Here is a 10203-nt window from a genome sequence, read left to right as displayed (position 1 = left end):
ACAGGATGATTTTTTTTTAAGGATAGGATATTCTTTTTTTTTCTCAAGAAAACTTGTTGTTTTATCTGATATGCAGTAGTTTGAACTCGAGGTGGGGGGATTTGTTTGATACACACATACATATATATACTGTATACAAATAAATTATATATATATATATATATATATATATATTTATAAATATATATATATATATATATATATATATGTATATATATACATATATATATATATATATATATATATACATACTATATTTGTATATGCGCCTTGATTTTACACGTACGTACACAATAATACAGTTCAAAGCCAGTACTATAAATATCAACAATAACATTACTGATGAAGAAAAGAAAGCGAAGTACAGAAAATAGGAAACAATGAAAAAAAATGTAAGTCTAGTGATAGTAGATTTTCATAATTCCATTCCATTATAAACTCATTTCTTTTCATTTTCATTTTTTGGGGGTTATTCTATGGTCCTGGTGGTGACCTATGGTTTTGCTAACGAACTATGGTCCTTTTGTGAACTATGATCCTGGTGGTGAACTATGGTCTTGCTAGCTAACTATGGTCCTTATGTCATCTATGGTCCTGGTGGCAAGCTATGTCCTGGTGGTGAACTATGATCCTGCTGGTGATCTATGGTCTTACTAACGAACTATGGTCCTTTTGTGATCTATAGTCCTGGTGGCAAACTATGGTCCTGGAGGTGAACTATGGTCCTGCTAGTGATCTATGGTCTTGCTAACGAACTATGGTCTTTTTGTCATCTATGGTCCTGGTGGCAAACTATGGTCCTAGAGGTTAACTATGGTCCTGCTGATGATCTATGTTCTTGGTGTCAACCTATGGTCCTGGTGGTGATCTATGGTTCTGCTATCGACCTATGGCCCTACTAGTAACCTATGGCCTATGGTCCTTCTGGTGACCTACAGGTTTGCGGAAGAGTAATTTCTTATGGTCGAGCTGGTCATTTTCTAAAGCCCTCATTGTTGAATAAATTTTCGCTTTTTTGCTTTACAGTTTTGTAATTTAATATTACAATTTTTTTTATTCTTTTCCCTTGTATGAAATGTCAGCTTTAAGTAGTTTTAGTCATTCATAAAGGACATTTAGATTTTTTTCTATTGGTTCCGACTATTTCGTAGAAATCTTATAATGGTTTTTTTTTTCAGAGTCTGAGGAGAGGATTATTTATGGTTTAAGTCCTTCTTTCCATGTGGAGTCGTTATTTTTCAATTTAGTTGGGGTCGATTTAGGTAGAATTTACTGGAAGAATCAATTTTTGACAAATTAGGCCTAGGGGTCGAATTTGGGTCTTCTTTTCTTGGATCGAACTATAATCCAATAAGATAAAACTTACATACGTACATTCATACATATATATTGCATATATGTATATATATATATATATATATATATATATATACATACATACATACAAACAAACAAACATACATACATACATAACGGAAACTAAAAAAAAAAAAAAAGCTTTTGTTGAAAAGATTAAATTTTCTAAACGGTTATTTGTTCTTTAAAATGTAAGTGTGATCGCTGTTAATGTCCAGATACTACTGCTATGAGAGGGAAAGGAGAGAAAAAAAAATAGAGAAAAAAATAAGACTTTCAAGATAGTCTTTCAAGTGCTTCCCAAGACTTTAGCTAGTCTTTATTTTTCTTGTTTTTTTTTTTCTTTCCTTCGTTCCTTCGTCTCTCAAAGTCAATTTCCCCCTCTCCCCCCTTTCAGCGATCGTTTATACATATCTATTTTTGTACAAAAAATGTCTTGCACCACGTTTTCTTTTTATGGGAGCCCATGAATAAGAAAATAAGTATATTTTGCATCTTTTCATTTAGCACCGTTTTACACTCGCTATTGAAGCGAATTGTTTTCACGTTTGTCAATTCTATAGTTACAGTGAGGAATTGTCTATCTCATTTTCTCATTGGCCCAGTGTCACTGAGGCCTTAATCATAGCCTTACTGTATTACAGAAGTATTACATGAGTATTGTCATAATACCCTCATTGCTTTTTTTGTTTTCAACGAGGGCAAGCCAAGACAAAATCTTTTTGCCTTCTAAAAGATATATTCTATTATTTCATGAGATAATTTTTGCTACCAATCTATGGTTCAGCATATCTTAATCATAAGGAAGGTGTTACTCAAATACGATGTCTGGCATGTTATCATAAGTTCCCGCCATATTATAAACCCATTTCATTGCAGTGGCGGCAAATAAACACATTCCCAACATTAAAGTTTGGCGGCAAAGAAACACATTCCACGCGATGGAGTTTGAGCAAGTTCCCGCCAAATTATAATTCAATTTCATTCCAATGGCGGCAAATAAACACATTCCCAACATTAGAGTTTGTGCAAGTTCCCGCCAAATTATAATTTCATTCCAATGGCGGCAAATAAACACATTCCACGCGATGGAGTTAGCAGTGCAAGTTCCCGCCCAATTATAATTCACTCCAATGGCGGGAAACCAAAACATTCCACGCGATGGAGCTTGTGCCACTAAAGGATCGAAACTTTCGAAAAAGATAAATAATTCAGTCACTTGTTGCACATAATCGAGATAAGATGCCAGAAAGCGTGTTCGTGTAACGCCCCAATTGCGACGAGAGAAGCCGCTTCGGCGTTCTTGTGCCAAACCTCCAGATGGAGACGAGAGAGAAAAAGCTGAAAATGCTTCTCAACTACACGCAGAAATAAAAGTCTTTCCAGCGTTCGTTCATAATGCTGCATTTCCAAAAAGTAAAATCCATCCTTTTAAAGACGAGTCTATTTTGGAAGGGCAGCTTTGTGGGACGTTTTACAAATATACAACAGCGGACGATCAACTCGTCCGGTGTTCAGGTGCCTAAGAAACACTTTTTATGAAATACGAATAAAAATGTGCCAAGTTTGTCATAGCGTAAAATGTTGACAGTAGATGTTAGTGAATTATGGTAATGAGTGTTGTCATTGGACTTTTTATTAGCTATGTAACCATAAGTACACGGACCTGGGATACTGCTGTGACAGTCGGACTTGATTATTGAAATAAATGTTTGTTGATAAACTTTCTGCCTTTTTATTAGACCTATCGATGCCCGTAAGTGATAACTCTCTATCTCTCTCTCTCTCTCTCTCTCTCTCTCTCTCTCTCTCTCTCTCTCTCTCTTATTATTATTATTATTATTATTATTATTATTATTATTATTATTATTATTATCAACATTAGAATCTAAGCAACAACCCTAGTTGGAAAAGCAGGATGCTATAAGCAGAACGCTCCATAAGGGAAAATAGCCCAGTGAGGAAAGGAAATAAGAATTTTAAGAAGAGTAACACTGAAATAAATATCTCCTGTATAAACTATAAAAACTTTAAGAATATATGTCATAATAGTGATTCAATTATTTACCTCCTTGCCTACTTAATTATTTACTTATAATATTATTATTATTATTATTATTATTACAATCTAAGCTACAACCCTAGTTGGAAAAGGAGGATGCTTTAAGCCCAGGGGCCCCTACAATGAAAATAGCCCAGTGAGGAAAGGAAACAAGGAAAAATAAAAGATTTTAAGAAGAGTAACATTGAAATGAATATCTCCTGTATAAAATATAAAAACTTTAACAAAACAAGAGGAAAAGAAATAAGATAGAATAGTGTGCTTGAGTGTACCCTCAAGCAAGAGAATTCTAAAGCTTTTCAAGTTTTATCCAGTTGACTTTGAATATCGTACTTTTGCAAAATAGAAAACGATAACTTAATAATCTACAGACTTTGATATTTAATCTATTTCGCTGTAAATGTTACTTGGTTTCCAAATGAAAAAAAGGACAACTTTGTAAAAAAAAAAAATCTATTAAAATCCTTACTGCAATACCACCAATAAGCGGACAGATATTTCATAAAAACATATAGTTAGGAATATCGAAGACTATACTCAAATTTTTTAATGAAGCACATTTGCACAGACTCGCAGCGGTGCCCTTTTAGCACGGAAAAGTTTCCTGCTATCTTATAGGTTAGAATCATCTTCTCTGACCAATCAGCGAGCATGAAACTTTTCCGAGCTAAAAGGGCACCCCTGCGAGTCGGTGCAAATCTGCCTCACTAAAAACAATTGACTATAGTTGGTATTCATAGATGAAATATTTGAGAAAATATGTGCTCTAATCTCACTTACGATAAACTCATTATACCTAAACACCTTCGTCTGTAATATTATTATTATTATTATTATTATTATTATTATTATTATTATTATTATAAGTTACGCCACAACCCTACTTGGAAAAGCAGGATGCTATAAGCCCAAGGGTTCCAACATGGAAAACATCCCAGTGAGGAAAGGAAATAAATAAATTACGAGAAAAGTGGTGAACAATGAAAACATTTTAAGAACAGTAAAAACATGAAAATAAACCTTTCATATATAATCTATAAAAACTTAAAGAAACAAGTGGAAGAAAAATATGATAGAATAGTGTGCCCGTGAGTACCCTTAAGCAAGAAAACTCTATCCCAAGACAGTGGAAGACCATGGTACAGAGGCTATGGCACTACCCAAGACTAGAGAACAATGGATTGATTTTGGAGTGTCCTTCTCCAAGAAGAGCTGTTTATTATAGCTACAAGAGTCTCCTCTACCCTTACCAAGACGAGGGTAGCCACTTGAACAATTGCAGTGCAGTAGTTAACCCATTGAGCGATGAAGAATTGTTTGGTAATCTCAGTGTTGTCAGGTGTATGAGGACAGAGAATATGTAAAGAATAGGCCAGACTATTAGTGTATTTGTAGACAAAAGGAAAATAAGCCATAACCAGAGAGAAAGATCCAATGTAGTACTGTACTATCTGGCTCGTCAAAGAACTCAATAACTGTCTAGCAGTAGTATTTCAATGGGTGGCTGGTGCCCTAGGCAACCTGCTACCTACAAAAGAAAAAATTCCAAATAAGATTGAATTATATTTCAATTGGTAAGGGCATTAAATAAATTAACGTCTGCTCTAAAAGTAACCTAACTCCTTAGCTGCTGATTCTCTTTTTAATTAATTGGACAAAAACTTATGGTATGTTGATTTTCTTATTAATCAGAATAATATCTGGCACGGTCGTGGATGTTACGTGAGATTTTTCATTATCCTGACCATCCTTTGCATTCAAATCTTCCTAGACTGTACCAGTCTGTATATAGTAGTAGGTTGGTCAGGGCACCAGCCATCCGTTGAGATATTACCACTGGAGAGTTATTGGGTTCCTCTCTCTCTGGTTACGGCTTTATGTCTTTGCCTACACGGACACCGAATAGTCTGGCCTATTCTTACCACATTCTCCTTTGTCCTCATACACCTGACAACATTGAGATCACCAAACAATTCTTCTTTGTTCAAGGGGTTAATTACTGCAGTGTCATTGTTCAGTGGCTACTTTCCTCTTGGCTACGGTAGAAGACTCTTTAGCTATGGTAAGCAGCTCTTCCAGGAGACACTCCAAAATCAAGCCACTGTTCTCTAGTCCTGGGAAGTGCCATAGTCTCTGTACCATGGTCTTCTGCTGTCTTTGATTAGAGTTCTATTGATTGAGGGTACACCCAGGCATTCTATATTTATAGACCTTGGATCTAGGCGACTTATAGTCGGAAACCGGTTCATAACATGATGGTGGGGGGGGGGGAGGGAAAGTGTTGTCTCTTTCTCCATCGACTAAGAAAATTTGATTCAGTAAGACGAATTATGTTCCACAGTTTTGTCACAACCGGGGTAGAACATCTAGAATACTCTCTGATATTGAACACTGCGGAAGAAAGGGCAAGACTAAAGAATTAACTAGTAATAGGCTGTGGTTGGTACAGTGAGTCTAGGAAGATTTAAATGCAAAGGATGGTCAGATGGACATGATAGGAAGAGGTAAACGAATGTCAAAGTTTGGAAGTAGTCGAACCTATATACAATCTGCGATTACATTTATGACATCATTTCAGTGGGATACATTTATGACATCATTTCAGTGTGAAAAAGAAATATTAATCTTTATGATTAACTAGAAAACTGGCAGATCTTTTTTTCTCTTCTCGGACAAAGCGATAAAGGTTGGGAGATGAACTAGGCCTATGCGCAAGCGTTCAGGTTCCGACGACCACAATTGACCTTGTTATTTGCCACCGGTCAAGTACCATTACAGACGAGTGGTTTAATGTCGAATCCCAGATAAGAATGTTTGTGGACATTAAGTACTTCTATTTTACGGAGGTATCCGATATCGGGCAAATACTAACACTGATAAGATTTCAATCGTCGATTCTATACTATACAAGATCGATGCTGTATTGGCTAAGCTATAACCGTAGCTTGAAAAGAAGGGTGCTATGAACCCAAGGCCACCAATAGGGAAAATAGCCCAGTGAACACAGGAAAGAAGGAAACAGAACAGTGCCTGGGTGTACCCTTAAGCAAGGGAACTCTAACCTAAGACAGTAGAAGACCATGGTACAGAGGCTATGGTACTACCTAAAATGTAACCACTTAAAGGAACAAATCTAATTGTGTGTTGCTGTTGCTTCTTTTCCTATTATTCTTATTACCAACATGTGACCAACTGATATAACATCGCATCGCCTCATATCCGAGATGTTTTTTCGAAAGGGTTACGCCGACATTTACTGCTGTACCACGATTCGGTGAACCATGATCTCACTGAGGAGAGAAAGAGAGGTCGGATGCCATTGATTCTTCAATCATCTGATACAGACTCTCTCTCTCTCTCTCTCTCTCTCCTCTCTCTCTCTCTCTCTCTCTCTCTCGAAATAGACAGTTCCAGCGGATGTAGTAAACAGTAACACGTTAAACGAGTTCAAGAATAAGTTAGACAAGATCATAAGAACTGTCGAAATGTTTAAACTAGATCGCTCTACCAAAAAGCAAATGAAGTCTCCGCGGATGGACTAAAAAGCCTTTGAGACATCCAAAATCTCTCTCTCTCTCTCTCTCTCTCTCTCTCTCTCTCTCTCTCTCTTGGAATAGACTTCCACCGGACGTAGTAAACAGTAAAAGGGTAAACGAGTTCATGAATAAGTTAGACAAGATCATAAGACCTCTCTAAATGCTTAAACTAAATCGCTCTACAAAGAGCAAATGGAGTCTCCGCTGATAGACTAAGTCTTTGAGACATCCAAAATACTTGTAACTCTCTCTCTCTCTCTCTCTCTCTCTCTCTCTCTCTCTCTCTCTCTCTCTCTCTCACACACACACAGATTCGTCAATACCTAGACTTGAATTACCCCTTCATTAAAAATTACGGTTTTAGGCTTAATCAAAATAAATCCGTTTCTTAAAAATTAATTTACCACGTGGCTATATAGTATAGAGGATTAGATTCATGTCGAATAATAATAAATTCGGGGCATTGTTACTAGTTTCAAAACGCTAACTCCAAGATTTCGAATAACCCACCAAAAATTAAAATAACTTTCTTTCTTTAATCAACAAAATCGAGGCAATCGATTTTTTTGCATGAAAAGCACTTACTGTATGGACATAAGTCGTGGTGTGACAATGCAACAATATCCAGCAGATTTTGTAGATTTAAGAACAAAGCCCTCAGAAGAATATTGGAAGTTGAATGGCTGGACAGGATTAGATATGAGACTATAAGAGAGATGACTCGAGTGCCATGTGTGGATGAGATCATGAGGAGGAATAGATGGAGATGGTTTGGGCATGCTCTTTGCACTCCCAAGAGAGATTAGTTCACCAAACTTTCAACTTGGCTCCACAAGGCACTAGAAGAGTTGGAGGACCCAGGCCTACATGGCTAAGACGTGATGTGGGAGATGATGTATGGAGAGGTATTGAATTAAAAGCTCTAGGCTGAGACTGGCGAAATCTAACTGAGGCCCTTTGCGTCAATAGGCGTAGGAGTTGATAATGATGATGAAAACTTTTTTTTAACATGAAAAAGAACATTCTTCCAAATTATAGAAATTGCAATAATTAACCTACGTGCATTATCTATACCTGTTTATAACTAAGGCTATTTTCCATGTTGGAACCCCAGGCTTTATAGCATCCTACTTTTCCAACTAGGGTTGTAGCTTAGCAAGTAATAATAATAATAATAATAATAATAATAATAATTAGCCTACCTTTAGTAAATTAAGAGTTGGTTAACTTAGAAATTATTTTTTCGATTCGCAAATAAAGCCTTAAAAATTGCCAGCCTTTTCGTACTAAGTCTGAAAATTTATTTCTTTGACGATCCGAACTGGAACGTTAGGCCTCATGCATTAATTAACATTAATTAATGAAAAGTTTCCAAACAAAAAAAAATCACTGGTAAAATTAGTTACGGAGGGAACAACATTTAGAAGAAAAAACAAGTTTTTCCTGATGGGATATTTTTGACATATCTAATGGCTTTTGCTCCGTTAAACGGACGTGTTTCCACAGGAAAACACTTGTTTTTATTAGTAGAAAAGCTTTTTCCGTCCGTAATTATAATAAAACCAAATTACTCTAGGATTAGTCCATTATGGCATGCCGTTTAAAATACGTAACTGCTTCAAAGGAAAAAACTATTACGTAACTTTAATGTGATTTATATCAAATATCTACCAAACATAGAATATATATTTCAAAATTAGTGACACTTTTGAGTAATTACTCCATTTTTAATTTAGTATCTATTTTGAATATGTACCAAATGTATGCTGACGTCACGAACTTCTCTTTGGTTGACTATGTCGGTTCCAGGTCGATTAGTGCCTCCTTCAACCAACCCTTCTCCTCCCCCCCCCCCTTGTGCAACATATCTTGCTATTTCTTGCTTTCCCAGCATTTAAAGAACCTCCTAATCATTGTACAAAAGAGAGGAGAGCTGCAGGACTGCATAATTTTAGAGTATATGGAGAGCGTGCTCTTGTAAACAATTACCCTTTTTTAAAATGGACCACTCTTCCAGCAATCCATTCTCTATGCAGTTTGAAATCTACCGAGTTGTAACATCATACTCTTCGTTCAGTACTAAGATTCCAAAAATGGCAGATTGGGAATATTTACTTACTTTAATCGGAATAATAATAAGTATGAAGAGTCTTTGGGGCGTTTTTTTCACAGTTCGTTGATGGCGGGATGTCACCGACACAGACCACAAGTTAACAACAACAATCCGCAGAAGGTTCAACACAGCAGCATGAGGGAGTAGTGTTTCTCAAATTCAATACATTATTATTATTATTATTATTATTATTATTATTATTATTATTATTATTAGCCAAGCTACAACCCTAGTTGGAAAAGCAAGATGCTATAAGCCCAAAGGCTCTAACAGGGAAAAATAGCCCAGTGAGGAAGGGAAAATAAGGAAATAAATAAATGATGAGAACAAATTAACAACAATTCATTGTCGTTTCAGGCTTTTGTAATTTATTGGCCTAAGGAAGAGAAACTTGAGCGTGTGCGTGTTACGGCAATGACAGTCAAATCAGAACTTGAATAATTCATTACTCTTACCAGTTAAAGTCAATTCGTAAAACTAGTATATAGAAATAAACAGTTACTTCGTACAGACCTTGGCGGCCATAGGCTAAAATAAAGAAAGCGATCTTGACATTCATAAACACAACAGTAGGGATTTTTTGGTTCATTTTTTCCTGGTTTTCTTTGTTTTTCTCATACATGTGTATTGTTTTTCCAATATCAGCCTAATGATAATAACACAGAGAAGTCTTTTAAATTCAGTGGCACGACAACACGTTACATGACAGAAAATCTTTTCAAGGAACGTAAGTAGAAATCCTCTGATTTATTTCACTCTGAACAGCTCAGTATTTCCCCCCCCCCCCCCCCCCCCCATATCCCGCCACCCCAACACAACACATCCCACAACTCCCACATCCCCCGACTTTCTGAGTGAGTTCCCTTTCACACACAACCGCTTGCTGATCCTGGACTAGAATTTCAATACAATTGTGTTTCGAAGTGAAGGAAAATGGATGTACAGTATTTTGAAATATCTCTCTCTCTCTCTCTCTCTCTCTCTCTCTCTCTCTCTCTCTCTCTCTCTTATTGAGTCGGTATCAACTTTGAAAACACGAGTCACCCCTCTCTCTCTCTCTCTCTCTCTCTCTCTCTCTCTCTCTCTCTCTCTCTCTCTCTCTCTCTCTCTCTCTCTCTCTCTCTCTCTATATAAGA

General features: G+C 36.4%; 1 protein-coding gene across 2 annotated transcripts in view; it reads left to right on the top strand.

The window, feature by feature from the left end:
- The window catches only part of Pu (GTP cyclohydrolase punch), a 42558-nt gene extending 39478 nt beyond the window's left edge, over window positions 1–3080 (top strand). The window contains exons 7-8 of one of the 2 annotated variants that reach the window (XR_011044180.1): window positions 1–544; window positions 713–3080. The exon at window positions 1–544 is cut by the window's left edge and continues 247 nt beyond it. The gene's annotated coding sequence lies outside the window, so the exon portion shown is untranslated. The other variant, XM_068371083.1, reaches the window with a different exon arrangement.
- Window positions 3081–10203: the final 7123 nt, after the last annotated feature.

The sequence above is a fragment of the Palaemon carinicauda genome, chromosome 3, assembly GCF_036898095.1.
Source record: "Palaemon carinicauda isolate YSFRI2023 chromosome 3, ASM3689809v2, whole genome shotgun sequence".
In the NCBI taxonomy this organism is placed as follows: Eukaryota; Metazoa; Arthropoda; class Malacostraca; order Decapoda; family Palaemonidae; genus Palaemon; species Palaemon carinicauda.
Note: the sequence above shows the minus strand (reverse complement) of the source record. Positions and strands in the feature narration are given on the sequence as shown.